General features: G+C 44.5%; 1 protein-coding gene across 1 annotated transcript in view; it reads left to right on the top strand.

The window, feature by feature from the left end:
- Positions 1 to 19,362, top strand: part of LOC143378743 (uncharacterized) — a 373,081-nt gene that overhangs the window by 61,458 nt on the left and 292,261 nt on the right. Inside the window, exon 2 of the mRNA XM_076830684.1 lies at positions 14,989 to 15,061. The gene's annotated coding sequence lies outside the window, so the exon portion shown is untranslated. The remainder of the gene's footprint in view (positions 1 to 14,988; positions 15,062 to 19,362) is intronic.

The following is a 19,362-nucleotide window of genomic DNA, read 5'->3' as shown; positions in this document are numbered from 1 at the left end:
GTGATCTATGTAGATATGTAATTACAAAAAATTGATAAGTTGCTAATGGTCGATCGCCCAGGTATAAACCCGTGCTGTTCATTACAAATCATGTTTGAAAAAATTCAACTTAGTTTTTCGGTAACGATATTCTCGAACAGTTTAGGTGTAACGCTACTAACAGAAATAGGTCTGTAGTTCTTTACATCTTATTGACTTCCCGACTTGAAAGTAGGTGTTGCTAAATTAGTTTTCCAGCAGGAAGGAAAAATTCCAGCTGTCAAGTCGGAAATGCAAACAGGGTTATCAGAAACAGGGTTATCAGAATTGATCATAGGGTAACTAGCCAGTTTAGGAACGTCAACAGACCCGAAATATGAAGCAAAGAGGTTTGCAATAGAGGTGCCATCACTAGCTGTTGTAATATCGTTGTGCATAGTATTTGGAAGACCGTGGTCTAGCATTAACAAAACCCCAAAAGGATTTGATATTGGTTTGCATCGAAGATTCGATGCTTTGAACATATCTCATATAGCACTGTTTGGAAACCTCCTTGCACTCAGAGCGCAGGCTAGAGAAGTTAAGGTAGTCATTATAAGAATTCGTTCTTTTGTAAACTCGATGGGCATAATTTTTCCTCCTGATTACCCCAATCAATTCTGGAGAGAACCACTTAGGAAAATTTGATGGTCTTGTGAAACATTTTGGGATGAACTTCTCAATAGCAACATATAAGTGATTACACAGAAGTTCAATTATGCAATTCAGTTTCCTTAAGACCTGCAGAAACATATCCTCTGAAAAACTTTCGTTCCCAGCCAGCTCCAAAATTGCCCCAATTTTACCATTCCCCTTTTCTCGCACTCGCATTATGAGTTCGTTCTCCATTCAGCAGAAATACGACAAACGACATAGGTACCCGAGCTCCTACACAAGGAAGACTTGAATCGAGCCACTGTCCCAGCTGCGTGTCGATCGTGGATTTTTCCTGCCGATGTGACCAGGAGTTTACCGTGGATTTGATTCATTTTGTTCGGCTGTTCGCTGGAACTGGCGCGAGTTAGCCGTTGTATATACGCGGGCGTACAATCGAATTATCAGGAACCATGGGGAAATCCTTTAATACCTCCGCGTTCGAATTTGCCTGCCCCTCCCGATCGATTAATTCCCTACGAAATCGCCGGCCGTCCCCGTCGCGGATTAGGTCCGGTACAACGCACACCGTGTCGCATTTCCGTGGCACGGGTGCCACCTCGGACCAGGGGCGCGCACGGTCCGGCGCGATGCAAAATTAACGAAGAAGTCCGCGACGTCGGCGAAGGGAGCTCGCTCGCGTAATCTGGTTTCAGTTTGCCTATCCGCCTACCCAGTGGTTCGTCGGCATCCTCCGCCGCGCGGGCGTAACGAAGTTACATCGGTTCGACGAAAGATGATGTACGATCTCGGGGAATTTATGTTGCGCCCCAGCCCCATCCCCTGCATATTTGATTATTTACTTCTGCCGCGGGTAAATAGTTAACGAACGGCAGCCGGAGCCGCTTGAATTATTTCTGCCGCTGGAGCCGTGTAATTCTGAAATACAACCGGCCATCGGTTGATGGATCGCCCCGTGGTGAATATTAGTAGGGATCCCGGCACTAGCGTACGTGTTCCGGATGGTTTTTCCACCGTCGCGCTGGGAATTAGGCTTCCGAGGGACACGGAGGTCTTGGTGGCTTCGCAGTTGCTTTGATGCCGGGGATTGGGCACCGAGCGTAAGTTTTCGGACAAATATTGACCGTAATGTAGCGACATCGACTAGCTTTTAGGATATTGGCCCTCGAACGAGGCACCGCTTGGCGAGGGACTGTGCGGTGGCTGCGCGGCTGTCGCCAGAGCGTGTTCCTTGAAATTTTTTTATATAATGGGTGGAAGGGATGATTCGTCGAACTCAGAACAATTTGTAAATAAACATATAAAAATTCTGACGATTTTTAACGATAAAAAACCGGGATATTTTTCCTTCAACGGGACTAAGGTGCCAGCACTAAAGAATTAACCCTGATCGGTTTCTTAAGGATGTATCGGACGTGCAATATTAGACAAACGTGTATGAAATTTGAAATACCGCAATATCTACGTGTTACGCATAGTAAATCTAGATGTAAGGAACTCGAACGACAGTTGTGGTCTTATTTTTACTCCTAGAAAGGTATTTTTCACTTTAGAAATGCTTTTTCCAGCATTATTTGCTAAACTTTTGGCAGCGAAAATGCCCTGAATTCACAATTTTCTCATGTTATAATTTATTTCTTTAAAACGGTGTTGAGAAAACAGTTGAAACTCGGCAGATATTTTCATCTACCTATATACTACATGTACAACAAAATTGAAAACATTGGTACCATTTCCTCAACATTTTTTCAGCGGTTTTATCTCTCAAGATCAAGATCTCTTTCCATAAGAGTAAAATCGTAAACGTGTAAAATCAGTAAAAATTAAAATCGTTATAACTCAGCAACCGTTTAGTGAATTCATTTAAAATTTTTTGAGCACATCAGGAAGATTAAAAAGTTCAATCTCACAAATATTCATCTACCTGGTACCATTTTAAAGATAGGTCCGATACATCTTTAACCCGTTAGCCGTAACACCTTGTGGTTAGTCTTTGCGGAAATTTAGGAAGCGGTGTTCGAATAATTAAGCGAATCAACGCGCGTTACAGTCGCAAAAGAAGAACACCCCCGCATCGGTTCGCCAAAAGTCACGGGAAAATCGACGAGCGCGCCAGGGCGGTGCGGGGCGTAGGGGTTGGATCGTTACAGGGTTGCTTGCCGCGGCACATCCACCCTTTCCTCGAGCTCGCGCGCACCGCCGTGAACGCTTATGTATACGTGTGCACACCTGCGTGGCTATGTCGACGCGGACCGGGGTGGAAGGAGCCGTAGACCGGCTTCCAGAGACGGTCTAACCAAGATAAATTCGAGCGATTAAGGGTAAAAGAGGCGGCAGGGTGGCGTGCGGGTGGAAGTCGGACGCGGAAGGAGAATCGATAAGGAGCCGAGGCCCATCGATGCCCCGAGAGACGGCCGCGGATGGGTGGAAAGGGTGGGAAAAGAGAAGAGAGCGGGCGAAAAAATCGCGCGTCCAAAAGAGAACGAGTAATAAATTTCCCCCCGGACCGTAAAACAAAGCCACCTCGTGATCCGCTAAACCTTGGGGATAAAACGCAGGGATTCCAAGTGGAGTGGAGGGTCCGGGTGAAGGGGTGGCTAGCGAAACGCATCGATAATGAGTCGACAGTAAAAACAATCGCCGGAGAAGGATCGAATCGGAGGGGAGGTGCGTTAAGGAGAGATGAGACTGAAGAGAAGTAAGGAGCATCGATGATGAGCCACAGCCGCTAAAGGAAACTGGAGGGACACGGGAAAAAGGCGAACGGGGGAGGTGGAGGTGCCGGGAGCGAAAGGAAGGCTTGGGGAAGACGTGGCATCGGGGAGTAAATAAAATATGCAGGAAGCCCGGGCCCAGGGGCGTTTGTTCGTGGATCCAGGGGTGTCTGGCCGAAGTAGTGGATGGAGGTGGTTGAAAAGGGGTTGAAGGCCGTGCCGGCAGCGGTTGAGCGGAACGAGGAGGACGGTCCGGGCGAAGGAGGATCCGGTGGCCACGTATAAGGGAGTCGGCACGGGCTGCGAGGTGGTTTTATCCCGTGGGATTCACCGTGGACCGTGGAATAGGCTGCGTGGCTGCTGGCAGAAGAACGGTGTTGTTGTAGGCGTTGGTGTGAGCGTGTGCACCCCCCTGGCGAGCCAGAATCCGCACCTGTCCCCGACGAAACACCCTTAAGCCGACCATAGTCTCGCACCGATTTCTCGGGTCCAACCTACCGACACCCCCTCCAATGAGTCTGATCCGGGGTGTATCGGTGAGTTTGGGGCTAAAGCGATCTCTAAGTTCTGGGGGGGATAGAAAAGCGCAGGTTTTCTCGGGCAACTCGTAAACCACACTTTCGATGAGCAGCTTAATTCTTCGTAGCCCTTTCCACGTTTCTCTGTGCAGGTCTCTTTCAGTAGATTGTTTCAGGGTTTGGTTAATTAGAGCTGCCGGTAGTAGTAGATGAAGGATATCCGCTCTGGGCAAAAATGATTTTCGTCGCACTTTATATTTAATTATAAATTTATTTATTTCCTCATGAACGAGTAAGATCCATTTTGTTACCACAAAAAAGTAACAGAATCATGTATAACATAGTAATAATTACTTAAGTCCTGTTAACAGCTGATATCGCTTTAAACGGGGAAAGAGATCCATGGAAGAGATCATAAACCATTATCTTAAAATATAACTTTGACAGTGAGTGAATTTTTTGCAAGTATTTGTTAAATAACATAAACCTTCTGTTTTATAAAAAAATGTAATATTCATAAATCATCAATTGAAGGGTAGGATGAACTAAGGGGACTAGCGCTCGAAAATGGGTAAATTATTATCCAATCGCTAAGAAAGATTGGAAAATTAAATGTTGTTAAACTGAATTTTAAAAACTATAGTGTTGTAAAGCTCGTCACGACGTTGCCATAACTTGAGTAAATATTAACGGATCGTTATGAGACTTAAAACATAACTTCAGAAAACTCTAGCGAAGCCGTAAGAAATGTAATAATATTTAATTAAAAAGTAATACTGGACATAATCCGTGTTTTTCAACGTTCACCTTTAAAAAGTATCGAGGCAATTTTGAAGTACATATAACTTGCAGCGATAAAGTTTTTCCTTAATATACAAGGAAGATTTACATCAATTTTCTCTCTGATTAATAAATATTTGTAGAAGATATGCCGATATATATAAATCTCGCGCACCACCAACAGTCAGCGGCCGCGTAAAATGCGCTACTTAGCAGTCTTAGCACTCGCGTTGACTGTTGGTGCCGCGCGGGATTTATATATAAGGCGAATGTCCCAATTTCTGCTCATGTCCCCATTTCTGCTCATTTCGTATTTTTCTTATTATTATAAGCGTCACGTTTGTACTATAGTTACAACAAAATAATTCTAAATTATTTGAACATTTACGCGAGTGTTGCACGAGCTTGGGGCTAATCAAAGTGCAGCATAAGCAACGAAAAACTTTTAAAATGAGAGACTCATGATTTTTCGACCGTGTTTTAGCTGGTTGTGGTAGGAACAGGGTCACTATTGGTATTCGATAATTGGGCAGAAAATAGCTTTTGCAGTAAAAGTTCTTAATCAATAATAAAAACAGATACCGTATTGTGCTCTGGATGTAGATTTTTTACTAGTCTTGATTATTTTAAGTAGAAAACAGGTGATTAGGTTTAGGGTCAAGTGAATCACCGTCGTGTCCGCATTTTTACTCACCAAAATTTTAGCCTCACAATTCAATATATGCTGCAACCTCTATTTCTATTCGAAGGTATTTTATTTTTTGTTTATCATTATTTTATGCGTTACTGTTGTGTTATAAAATCTTTCTTAAATAGTTTTCGACTGGTTGATTTATTATTAAAGAATTAATCAATTACTCTGCAAATTTTGATCACAAACAAATTTTTTACACCTTCTTTCCCACGAGTAACCTCTTAAATCAGCAGAAATTGGGACATTCGCCTTATCGTCATATCTTCTACAATTATTTATTAATCAGTGTGAAAATTGGTGAAAATCTTCTTTGTATATTAAAGAAAAACTTTGTCGCTGCAAGTTATATGTACCTCAAAATTGCCTCACTTCTTAACGGTGAACGTTGAAAAACATGGATTATGTCCAGTATTACTTTTTAATTAAATATTATTACATTTCTTACGGCTTCGCTAGAGTTTTCTGAAGTTATGTTTTAAGTCTCATAACGATCAGTTAATATTTACTTAAGTTATCGCAATTTATGTTTAAAGAAATAATGATTTTGGACGATGAAAATTTTTTTATTTAAAATTTTTGCTCGAATAGTAATTATTGGATAAACAAACTATAAATAGAAAAAATGTGTGTCGTGACGAGCTTTGCAACACTATATTTTTTAAAATACAGTTTAACAACATTTAATTTTACAATCTTTCTTAGCTTTCGAGCTTTACAACACTATATTTTTTTAAAATTCAGTTTTACAACGTTTAATTTTCCAATCTTTTTTAGCGTTTGGACAATAATTTTTCCCATTTTCGAGCGCTAGTCCCCTTATTGCATCCGACCCTTCAATTAACCAATTGTACCGCCCCAAAATTTGCCGCTCTTGGCAGTTGCCCTGCTTGCGCTCCGATGATATCGAGGGAAACGATGTTCGTCCTTTGGAAAGCGCGAGTTTTAATCAGGCGAGCGAGCCGGCTTAAGGAGATTATCATCGGTGGGCGTAAATTAACGTTAATACCTCCGGCAGCGGCGAATAAATATGATGAATCAGTGGCGTGTTTATCATGGTGATTTATTGCTCGCGCCCAGCATCTGTAACTAATGGCGCACGACGCCCGCTGAAGCATCGGTAATTATATCTGAATGCGATTCAGTGTCGCACACTCGAATGCACCCGACGAGACGGTAGTTAGATCTTGAGTGCCGGGTCACGGCCGGCGCGGCGTCTGCGAATTCGTAGCCGTTCGCGTGCACAAAGCGGGGAATTACGCGAACACGAAGACACTGCCTTGCGTCGAGTAACAATTATTTCCACTCGTAACAATTACTCCCTCTACCTTACTCGTTAATCAGACTCCGAGAGACTGCTTGAAATGCACATGGGCGTTCTGTTATTAGCCATTCTTCATATTAGGTACTTTTACCCATTTTGAGTGGCGTCATACTCAGCTTGTTACACCCTTGGCGAGCAAATAGTTAGGATGCTCCAAGACGCTCAGGTATTCGACCTTACCTCCTCCGCATCTAATCGCCATTAATAGAGACGCTCAGCTCTTTAATGCGCTTTAATGAAAATCTCCGGCGCCGAAATTCGACCATATCTAGCGGAACATCTGCTCGGTTCCAAGTTGGAGTTTCACGTTGATTTCTCGAGGTCAGTCGACCGTCACCCGAACTTCGCCTATCCCTCCCTCCCTCGTCCCGCCGCCCCCCGAGTCAATGCCTTTGGTATACTGGGTAAACTTAGTTAACTAACATTCCGAATTCAATCCTCCAGAATGCAATAAGAGAATCGCGGTGTTGGCGCAGCGCTTCGCTGGGAATTACCGCGTCTGATTATTACGATTATTCGTGCTCGCGCAGAGGGGACCCCGCTTGACCCGATTCGGTGGAAAGAAACGGTACGCGCGTCGCCATGGGAATCAGTTAATTCGCACTGGTCGAACGAGAGAGTCCCAGCTGCCGCATCCTCGAAAGGAAGCCTTATCAACGTCCCTCTCGTTAATTACATCAAAGCGCTCGGATGCTCCGTCTTCTCGGCTCAAAGACAGGCGAACTTCCCCGTTATCATAATATCGCGTAATTTAGTATTGGTGAGCTCTCGCACCTGCCGACTCGAGCTGGCTCGTCTTCCCTGGCGCCGACCTCGAGTTTCACACCGACTTCTCGGGTTAACCGACCGACACCTTGCTAGCTGTCCCTAATCCTTCATCTCCCTTCGACTTCGGTCTACTGGGTAAACATTCCCCGGCAAATCCATGGAAGCCCGTCAGTGGGAGGCTCTTGCGGCACCACCGCCAGCCAGGCATTCGAGCTTGATGGCTTTTGGGTCTGTCTAGGAAAATTCCAGCGGGGGGTCAGTGAAACTTGCTTGTCCGCGTCTCCCCGGCGGCACGGTGACGGACGATGAATGCTATCTGGGGGCTGCTCGCTCATTTTCGTACCGATCAATTTTCCAAGGGGGCGTAACGAAGCGAGAATTTTCTGGCGGGCGCGGGACGCCTCGTAATTTTCGTAGAGGTCCGCGTCAGACGCCTCGAGGATTTCTGGGTTAGGTCTGGGAACCATGGTAGATGCAGAGAAATAAAAACCGATTATTAATTTAATTAGGGTACGTAGATCTCCCAATTAGTGTCATTTTATTTATTTTATTTAATAAAAGTGTAACGTATAAAAAATAGTGTATAATAATAATAATAATAATAATAAGACAGTCTTAATTTAACAATAAATTTTTTGGAACACTATTCTTTATACGCCACGTTTTTTTAAGCAAATTAAATAAAGTGATAGTAATAGGGACGCTGACAGTAATTGGATATCTACCCTATAATGTATCAGAGGGCTTTGTACAAGAAAATCAGAGGGTGAGGAAGTACTAGTGGCATGGAAGAGGGGGCTTTGTACATAGAAAAGAGAGCTGGAGTTTATTCTTTAAATAAATTTTTAAAATCACCTCATAACTTTTATTGAACTTGCATTAAAATTATTTCTCTCCGTTCTGCTCGACTCTGATGAGATTAAATCAAGTTTTCAATCACTTGGGGCTGATAAACACGTGTTGCACTCTAAAGTAACCTGTTTACTACTGGAAAATGGAGAAAGGAACCAATTGCAAGCAAATCTGAATGCAAATACTCGACTAGAGCTAGCGATACTTCTCAGCGCTCGCACTACTTAGTTAAGTAGTACGAGTCAACGCATACACCTTCATACCCCGAAGCGGCGCCCATCGACATTTGTGCGCATATTTGATGTAGATTCATATTTTTGCCAGGGAAATTTAAACCGCTGGAGCACATTATCGGGGTCGATACCGCGCTCGGGCGGAATAGTACCGAACGTGCGGTGAAATGTCTGCGTTTAACGTGGCCCCGACCGGGGCTCGATTTTTGCGATACGTATCGTATTTCCGCGCCTTAAATATTTGAACAGAGAGCCGGTGGCGAGGGGGGCCATGACTGGCCGCGCCAGAAACCAGAACGTTCAGGATTCTGGATCAAGCCATGATTCCTGGTGCAACCACACGATCTCGTCCGTGGTCACGCGCGGGATCTACGCTAATGGATTGCCGGCCGATACGTCCCCACCCTTTCCAGCGGATCTGGATAAGCGACGAGTATCGCGGAAATCTAAGCGCCTTTGACGGTTCGAGCGATGACGAAATTGCCGTACCTTCGGCACGGCCGTTTTTAACGAATTTTCAACCGGTTGGTCTTCTTTCGCTCTTCGAGCGACTTTATCTCCGGCCTTTGATGACCAACAGCGTGCACGTTCTAATAATACGATTACGATTGTGATTCACTCTGTATAGCCGCGTTTCACCAGTCACCGGGCCGCGACAGGATGCTCCAATCTCGACGGTACCCCATTCAAATTTTGTTAGTGAAGTCCAGTTTGATTTATAGTCGTGTATCATGCCGTGATCGTGCACAGTTTTGTTAAGGGGGAACTTCGTATAGATGACTAAAGTGAAGCATGATTTTTGGATTTTTTTTCACAGAACTTATTTATTGTAACTTGTTGGAACTTTCAAGACGACTTACAATTAGTACATATTTAAAAAATTAAAAAGATATTATCTATAATAAGAAATAGACAATATACATATGTCGATTTATGGAAACAGTTCCCAGTGGTCACGGCGTCAAAGGTATAAATTGGCGTGCAGCGTACCATCCACTGTAGTTGCTCAAGTAAAAAGAAACACCAAAATTTTGTTTTTCAAATAAGATTACGCTATGGATGTACCTATTAGGATAATAAAAAGTGCTTTATTAAAAAAGTGATTAGTCTTGAAACTAAAAGGTAGCGATTCTTACGAAAAACTTCCGTCTTCACTGTGTAATAGATACTGTATAATTTAATAATATAGTTAAACATATAGGATCATCTACAGGAGAGTTTAATTTTCTATATCTATACACTGGGGGAAGTCGATTGATTAAATATTTTTTTAGTTATACTGCGTGCCAATTTGAAAAAAGTGATTTCGAGGGACAACACACAACTCGGTCATTTTTTAATATTTCTGTACAATATTTGTACAGTATAATTCATTAATACATGCCCTAAACATAAGAAGTACAGAAATAATTTTCAACCTCATAGTATCGTAAAAAAAAAATCCTCTAATTTGGTACCGTTTTGAGCGTCTCAGAGTGGCGTAACCCCTTAACGTACGACAGCGTGTCTACGGCAGAACTTTTCTACCGGGCCGCGTATATTTAATTCGCTGCGTGATGCTCCATACATATAAGCGTTATTGTCAAGCGTGACGGGCGTGGGTGTTGCATCCGTCGCGACAGCCCATATTATTCCGTAATACGTTACGCGTCACGTCCTAACGCGGAATATATGGTAATTACGGTGCGCGTCAAAACGTTCGTTTAGAGCACATTTCCAGAAACGAGAAAATTGACGGAGATACCTCGACGGTGTTCGAGAGCACAACCAGCCGCGTAGGTATCTACGCGCGGGCGGAACTAAAGCGATCTATAGACGACGCGCTATAATCCTTCGTTTAATTGGATCATTAATTATACAGCACCAATCACTTATTCCACCCATTTTCAAATGCTGGCAATTTCATTCGGGGCGCAATAATGGATGGTTAATAATTAAATAATTTAATTAACTGTTCGACAGCTGGACTCGTTTGTATCCGCCGCGAAATACATATTTCTCGGTGGGGCGGTTAATTCGTTTTAACGCTAGTCATATCATTCAAAGATCGGAGAAACGAGCAGCGAATTCCAACGTGTCACGAAATTACGGGGTCTAATCACAAAGCGCTCTCTGCGTTACGCTTTATTTCGCGAGATAGCATTTCTATTCCACTACTTCAACTATTTTCACTATTTTCACTATTTCCACTATTTCCATTATTTCCACTATTTCCACTATTTCCATTATTTCCACTATTTCCACTATTTCCACTATTTCCATTATTTCGACTATTTCCATTATTTCGACTATTTCCATGATTTCCATTATTTCCATTATTTCCACTATTTCCAGTATTTCCAGTATTTCCAGTATTTCCAGTATTTCCACTATTTCCATTATTTCCAGTATTTCCACAATTTCCATTATTTCCACCATTTCCACTATTTCGACTACTTCCACGATTTCCACCTTCACCAAGTTTCTTTCCCACCGCCATATTTCCTTGGATTTCGTTAACATACATACAACCCACCGTTCGTCAGCGGACGTCAATCGAAAAAGGAAGCTGGATGCTCCCAGCTGTCTGACAAACGTGCCCCGTTGTTCCGAAGAAGCATGCTCGCCGTGCGACGCGAAATGAGCATTCCCGTTGGCTCGCTGAGCCGAAAAACGACGCAGGGGGGTAAAATAATTCGGTGACCTCGACAGATCGCACGGTAATCCTGGGTGTCACGGTGGTAGGCAGGAGGGTGGCGCGCGAGAGGGAGGAGCGGCGTGGATGGTCGTGCTGGGGAAAGGGTTCGCAACGGAGCGAGAAGATCCACGTACAGTGTATAAAGGCGGGATTATAATAAGCCGGGCTACGTTACGAAATTGTTTCGTCCTCTATTAATAACGGCGGCCTGGTCGTCCAAACGACGGCCCAGCACGCGGCTCACCCCTTTCGACACGCGACGATTATTATTGCCGCCACCGATGGGGTGTGCTTCCACCCTAGCGATCGAGAGGGCGCGGGGTCTGTTTAACTCGCAACTACGCGGCTTCGTTTCCAGTCATAGCCCACCGGTCTTCATCTTCTTAATGCCCCTCGCACTGGGGGACCAGTCTCTCAAAGGAGATAAACCGTCTTTGATATCCATCAAGACGCGAGTAATTGAATTTTACTTGAATTACTTATCACAACAGATGAATACATCTCCATCTGACATGACTACGACCTTTCCGCTCCTTCCTGTCACTCCACTAAATTTTACGGCTCCTTTTCCCACTGTTCCACTTTTTTCTGCAACTCCATTCCATCTGAAATTCGCTCTCAAACCGCCCTCTCATATTTCTGGCAGTGACATTATTTTTTGCTAATCAACAGTAGCAATTAACTATTAACTCCTACTCTTGTTATTTTTCAACGTCACACATATGACTTTAGTCCTTACCCGCGATTGCGTTATTTGACTATTTACATATATTTTCTGCATACGCTATTAGTGTTAGTTTTAAATAGTTTTCAAGCAGTTGCACTCTTCTACTTTTACATGTGCTACATAATTTCTAACTATTTTTCTCCTTCCTGTCTTCTTATATCTTTTCCTTCGTAATGTCTACTGTGTAATAAAGAATTATTATTACATATATTACACTGTGGTATCTACAAATTACCAATATGAGCTGTCGCCTTTCCCTCGGTATATCTGCATCCCCAAGCGACTTAAATCTCCCAGACCTAGATCCCTCACGATTCGAGCCAAACAAGTTATACACGTCTACCTCCATACGAAGCATCCCTCCAGAACGATCCAAGCAGGTCCTTAGCAGGGGTTGCGGTAACGAGGAGCGCTCGTGGCGCAACATTTTCCTCCCGGAACGGTATCCAAAATTCGCGGCGGTAAACCGTCTAATTGATCGCCGTGGCGGGGGTGAAAGCGGGTCCCTCGATCGACAAAGACGCTGCTCGCCGCAGCAATTTACTTTCCGCAATAGTCGCGCTGATGACGACGCGCGTCCATTGTTCGCAGGCGCTATTAGGCTCTCGATTCTGTCTCCGGTGCAACCGTCATCCTTATCGAGCCGCAGAGGTTGAGGCCTCGTTTGAGCGAGCAACGCCGGCAGGCGGGAGCGAGGGAGCGCATTACCGATGGCACAATGAGGGAAACGCGGCAGGCAAGTTGGTCTCCGATACGGATTGCGGTGGTATTGATAGTAACGAGCCATTAGGGGACGCGTTAAACGTATCTGCGGCTAGAACCCGCTGCTCGCTCAGCCGAGATACGCCAAGACGACGTTACCAAGAAGAGTGGATGTTCCACGGCTGCTATCGCGCACGCCCTCGATTCAGTGAACTTCCTCTGCGTGATTCGTAAGTCTGTCTTTGGGAATATAATACATCCGTTTGGAAATTTGGAAAGCTTGGTGACAGAGGGAGTTATAATATGAGACAGTTTTCTTTGGTGTATTCGTGACCAATTTTTTCTTTAGTCTAGAAACCTACTGAAGGTTTATTTCTTACATGAGTGTATTTACATGTGTATGTGTAGATATTTAAGTGTTTGGATTTCATTGTTATCCTTATCATACCTAAGTAGTTTTCTAACTTCTATAGCTACATGTCTCTAGATTAGTCTAGCTACCCAAGTTACATTCTTTTAGCAAGGTGGAGACATACAGGCACGCTTTAATGTTTGCTTTTGCAATTAACGTTTCCACGTGAAGGGGTCGATGCAGCTTCATTTTTTCCAGGTTTTTAATTAATTTGGTTCTTTCAGGGTCGTAGAGTTTGCATTCCTAAACTACATGGTTTATATCTTCACTTTCCTGATTGCACTTACATTTTGAGTTGTTTATGATATGAACGCGAGCGAGAGAGTCAGCTAGATTATAGTGATCGGCTCTAATTCGATTTATTATGACACTGAATTCTCTGGGCAATTTTTTGCGCGAGTTTACCTTCGTTCACGATTGTCCCCGAAATAGCGTAGAAAGTATTTTTTCCCTTTGATGGTGAGTAGTGTTGAAGTCAACTGAAATACATATTCTCTTGCACTGGGATCCTCGGCAATGTTTTCCGAAACAGTTGGAAATTAAAAACATTTTTCTTCCTCTAAAATCGACACTCTTCAGGAATCATCCGAAAGTTTAAATACGCAGCGAAAGGGTGAAAACTCGCGAGTGAGTGTTGTTATACGCGACGTAATCAATCGTAACAGCGGAGACGCGTGTTGCGAAAAGGTTGCACTCAAGAGGCTCGACTGCATAGAGTGGATTGTATGGTAAATCAAAATGCACGTCGAATCGGAGCCTCGCAGCGCGTGTCGACGGTCCGCCATTGTTACACTTCCTGCCTGCTCCTCGTTCGCATTCCGTTTAGCATGCTACTTGATCGATCATGCATCAAGCCGTCTTTGTCTTCTGCATTATTCATGGTTACGCGCGTACTCGAGCGAGGCATCGTAATCATAGCAATCGAACTTTCCGCAAGGGGCTCGTATTTACCTTTTCGTTACGCTACATATGTTTCGCTTTATCAGTTGGTCGGCGAGTTCCGCAGTCTCCAACCTAGGCAGCTTGCACCCCAATTCATGCGAGCCTTTCTCCGTCCTCTAATGCACCCGGACAATGTCACGCGCCTTCACTTTTTCCTCTGAATTACAAGCTGTAATAGGACACATTGCTCGTACACGTGCACTGCGACCTGCGACCCACTAACTCCGAGTCGCACAATTATTCTCGAAACTAGGACGGTCGAACTAAAGTTGCGCGACTCCAAGAAGTAACTTCACCTGCGGAGAAATTATTATCGTCGCCCGATGACCCATTCTCCGCCGCTCAGCCGTTAGGAATTAACGCGATGTTAATAGTCACCAGGCCATGCTAAATATCCAACGCTGTGACTAAACCAGGTCCTCCTAATTTGCTACCACAAAAGCCTTATTTATTCATTGAAAGGGATTTCTTTTATCCCCCGATCGTGACCCAGTGTTCAACTCCCGCCCTGAGAGGCCGGCCAATTTCATACACTTATCTGCGCGTCCCATCCTTCTGCGCGAACGATAAAAGAAGATCTATGACAGAATAGTCGCGCGGCGTTCCCACGAGGCGAGCGGGACACGCGGCCGAGGAAGCCGCGACGCGTAGACAGGCCGTTGAAAGCGCGGCTCACAAATAGCAAGCGGAGCAACAGGGACAATCCCTGCTAGATTACTTTTCAAGTATCTCAATAGGACCAGTTTAGCCGGCTGCTTATGGCTTGTTACCGCGCTGAATGCGAGGCAGCGCGACAAAACGACACCCCGCACAAAGCCGCGACCGGCATAAAAGAGCGTTCAGGCCCATTCAGCAGTGTTGCGCGCGTTAACATTTATTAACTTCGTTAAGTAGACACGCATCATCCGCGAATCGTCGTTTTTCAACGTTCCGCCGCGGCGCGATGCTTCCGGCTTGTCGGAGCCGAGCACACTTTTGTCACTCAACGTGACCTCCGTTGATATTTCTGTTGCAGTGTAGTTGCGGTTTCCGGGACCAGGCACAGGAAAGCGCACATCGCTGCAAATCGGTGGCATCACGTCGGACAGGTAGGCACAAACCGTTTTAATTAAGAAGTTGCGATGGTGAACGATGTGCCAGAAGTGAATATTTCGAGTGTTTTCTTTTCAACTACAGCGACGTTGGTATATATTATTATTATTGTTATTATTACGCCGTTATTGCTCGTAGAAAATGAAGGATAAATTTTTTATTTTTATTTTATTTTTTGTTCCGAGATGTGTAATCTGTTGCGTTTGAGCGTATTAAAAAATATTTCTCCATTATTGAACAAAAGGGGCGTAAAAATATTTCCATTGGTTCATAATATTCAAACATAAATCAATATAACATAAAATAAGAGAAATTTAAATTTTGTTTTTTTTTTATTTATCACCAATACATATAGGTGAGTAAAATTAAAATAAAAGTATAATTAGAGTAAAGGCGAGTACGGTGACGTCTTATGGTCTCAGCTCTAAATTATTCCAGCACTTAAAGCGTTTACTACCATATTTAGAATGAAATTTACATCCTTTTCCACTGAAAAAATACAGGATTTTTAACTCCTCTGGAATTGACATGGTTTACTATTTATTTTCAACTTCTCTATTTTGTCCCGTAATTTCGCGAGTTTTCGCGCCGCCGCGCTTTTTATCGGCGGATAAATAATTCAGCGGGGCTGCGCCCCGGGCGAATTTGGGAAAAATTCCGGTTACATATCGCGCGGTGGCACAGACGTCGCGTTATCACAGGGATCGCGTTGCAGGTTCGCGAGGCGCGGCCCCGCGATCAGGAGACACGTGCCATCGTAAAGCTTGCGTTATCTTAACGTTATTGCATATGACGGACGTGATCCCTGGTCCTCGCGCGCTGCCACCGCACCGCAACTGCGGCAGATGCACGCTTCCGGCGGATATTGTCCGTACGGCAGCTCCCGAACTCCGGGTACATTAATAGAATATTGATAAACAAAGGCACGACCTAAATTGAAAGCCCTGAATTACGTCACTGCGAGATTCTACCGCCGGGGCCGAAGCAATCTAGTGTTTTGCTCCAAGGAACGGCACTCGGGTACTGGATCCTTAATTGTAACTGGGGGCAGATGAATTATGTGGGAGGATATGAACAGGATTCAGGAATTTAGGGACGCTCGATACTCGTCGAGCTAAATGCAAAGTGATCGGCACTGTTGCCAGAGCGAACTTAATAGACGAGGCGACCCTTACGATCCCTCTACATGTGAATCTCTTCGAAGCAGCAAGAATCGAGTCATCGAAAACGAAAGAATTATGAGTCTTAACAACAAAAAAAAGCAGATCTCCGCGACTTATGCAGATTCGTTGGTAAACTATGCATCTCTTCCAAGGTTCTTGAGTTTCTTTTTACGAGTCTATTACACCCCGAAGTTCCTGAACTCTTCTCGCCGAGCCACGGCAGGAGCGCGCCGGATCGATCTGCCAAAGTAAACCTCAAAGGATCCAGCGCCTCGCGCCAGAACGCTGCCAGCAGGCCGGCAGCATTAGTGATTCGAAGCGTTGGCGTTATGCCTGGTAATTAGATTTTTCGCGGAGGCGCATTATTAGAAGCAGCGCCGCTCGACAGCCGAGGCCGAGCGGAATACCAACGAGCCGGGGACCGATCGAAATCGCCGCTGCAGGGATTGGATTATCACGAGCGATCGGTCAAACGGCCCATGGAAATTTTAATTATCGAAACTACCGTCGTCGCCCGTGCCCGATGGAATTATTTGAAACGCGGCCGGGGGAGAATTTTTGCCCGCGGAATGAATCGGCCCAGCCGCCGGAACGATAATTATCGCGATAACGACATTATCGGTCTCGCGTGCCGCCGTTAATCCGCAACGTTGCGGGCGCCGCCAGTGATTTCGTCGACGGGATCGAGCGAATCGAACGAGTCGGACGAATCGCCGGTAGAGCACGGAGCAGATGGCCCGGTCCCGTTAAAGGATAATCTCGTTGATTTCGCAAGATACCGAGCAGTCGGGCAGATTGCCTGTCCAGAAGGACTCTATTGGATCAGCGAGATATACACCCTTTGTCTCGCCGCGGCTTTCAACTATATCCTCGGGACAAAGTACCAACTGCTACTGTTTTTAAATAGTCTGCCTGGGAATTGGGTGGCTCGCCTCCGGGTATCGAGCTAGCTTTTGTCAAAGCTACCGATTTTAACGAGCGGGACTGCTGTCTGAGAGATACCACGCGGTGCTTGTACTCCGAGTGTGTAGATCTCGATCAGCACGGAAGGTTCCTGGAAGAGCTGAAGACCATTCTGGATCTTAAGCACCTTCGCCGTCTTCTTTCTATCGCCACCAGCATGCACCATATTAAAGTTGATGTTAGGTTTTATCTGCGCGCTGAATGCGACCAGAATATGGCGGGCAGAGTGGGGCGCTATTGACCCAGATAGTGTAATTGATAGAAGCAGAGTCTCGCGAAGTAGGATAAAGCCGGGGGTGTCGGTTCACCTAACGTAACTTAATACTGATATTATTTGTTTTATTATTATTACGCTGATTCAGAAGAACTGGTCGATGTTTGCTTTTTAAGGGGGTAGTGGACTATTTCAGTTTAAAGAAATCGATATTTTTTATTTTACTGCTTCTGAAAGTCTTATTCTTTACCAACATTTTAAACAAATGTTCATGAAAAAAAATCAAATAATTGTCGAAGTTATAGCAGCGAACGTAACACAGTCTACCGCCGAGTAACCGCGCGATAAATGTAACACCCCGAACTTTGAAGCCGGTTTTCTCGAAACACCATTTTCAGAAACGGTGTACGTCATAACTCTTGAACGAATGAATATTTTCACTTAAAATTTTAAATGGAGCTGTATAATTCCATTCTCTATCGTGTAGAAATTCCGCATCAATATTGGATGTTTGTAAAACATTTTATAACTGATTAAAGACGATTTTCTTCCCGTAAAAATGTGGAAAGAAAATTGATTAGTGTGTAACTTCCATAATTTTCGTTCAAATTCATCGGCAAGTTTCCACACTGTAGATATTTGTCTATAGAATAATCACCTCAAAGCATTTTGCTTTCAGATGATTGGTTCACCTGAATCGATGTACGATTCAACGATTAATAACTTCGACAATTTTATACATTTCGACGATTTTTTTTTGTAAATACTCGCAAACATACCCACAATAGATTGTCAAAAGCACAAGTATAATGATTGTTTGGTATCAAAGTAATTTAGCGTCAAAGAAACTAACGATTTTACGTATCCAATAGTCCACTACCCCCTTAAGACAATATTTGCTTGAAAACTGAAATCATCACATCTGACCATCTCTCCCGAGGTACCAGGAGAAATAGTTCCCGCCGTTGATCCTCTCGTTAGCTTTGAAAGGGAGGGTAAATATTCCTCAATACCTCTACTATCTTATTATCCAAAACATTGAACGGAAATTAACTTAGAAGTATATTTTAAATACGATTCTGTAGACTACAGTTTTACAAAAGTGGTTAAGTAATGTCACAACCTCTACCTACTTATCTTTTATAACTCATAAATCCACAAAAACACAGCTGTTTGACTCCTAGAGAATCAATCGTTCTACCCCTCACCGCGCTCTTATGCATAGAATCTGAAAAATATCACCTGCACCAACTCTCCTGCCGTACGGACACCCCCGGATTTACCCTAAACAAAATATCCTCCTTGGAATCTAGTCGTCGAGCTTTACCAACGTCACCTGTAAATTCGAAACAGCAGAGACCATTCAACCCTCCCCCGTTTAATCACCTTCCGCAGCGAAAACACTATTCTGCGGCGCAACGAGACGCGGTTTGCGGTTTTCCCTGAATCCAATACGCCGCGTTAGACAAATCCATTCGAACGGGACGCTGGCAATTGTTTTGTCCGCGCGATACTCCGAATCGTACGTCCGTAGCAAGTTACGCCTGAGCGGCGTTAACGCACTCTTCGTCCCTGTTCCTTCAAAGAAGCCTATCAGGGAATGTTCCAGCGCATAGTGGAACATAGTTGCCTGTTATCATCGTCATCAACAACAGGGTAGCATCCCTTAAACCTGAATGATCGGTAAACCCACCCGGGCCTTGAAGGAAGAAAGCGTTGACACGAAAAACACCATCGTCCCCAGATGCTCCCCAAGAATTTGGCCCCGGTTCAGAGCAAGCCATCGAGAGTCATCGCGTCGCGATTCGGGACGCCCGGCTTCTAGTATCGAGGTCTTTCGAGCTGTCCGTGCCGCTGTTGTTCGCCGTGTGTAGCCGACGGAGAATCCGAGCGCCGGGTGGAGGCTCGCGCGGCATTCGGCGTGAGCGTCTTGAATGGTGACAAACGGCATGTACCG

Source organism: Andrena cerasifolii, chromosome 2 (genome assembly GCF_050908995.1).
Source record: "Andrena cerasifolii isolate SP2316 chromosome 2, iyAndCera1_principal, whole genome shotgun sequence".
Lineage (NCBI taxonomy): Eukaryota > Metazoa > Arthropoda > Insecta > Hymenoptera > Andrenidae > Andrena > Andrena cerasifolii.
The sequence above is the reverse complement of the archived record's forward strand: the minus strand, read 5'-3'. Positions and strand labels throughout refer to the sequence as shown.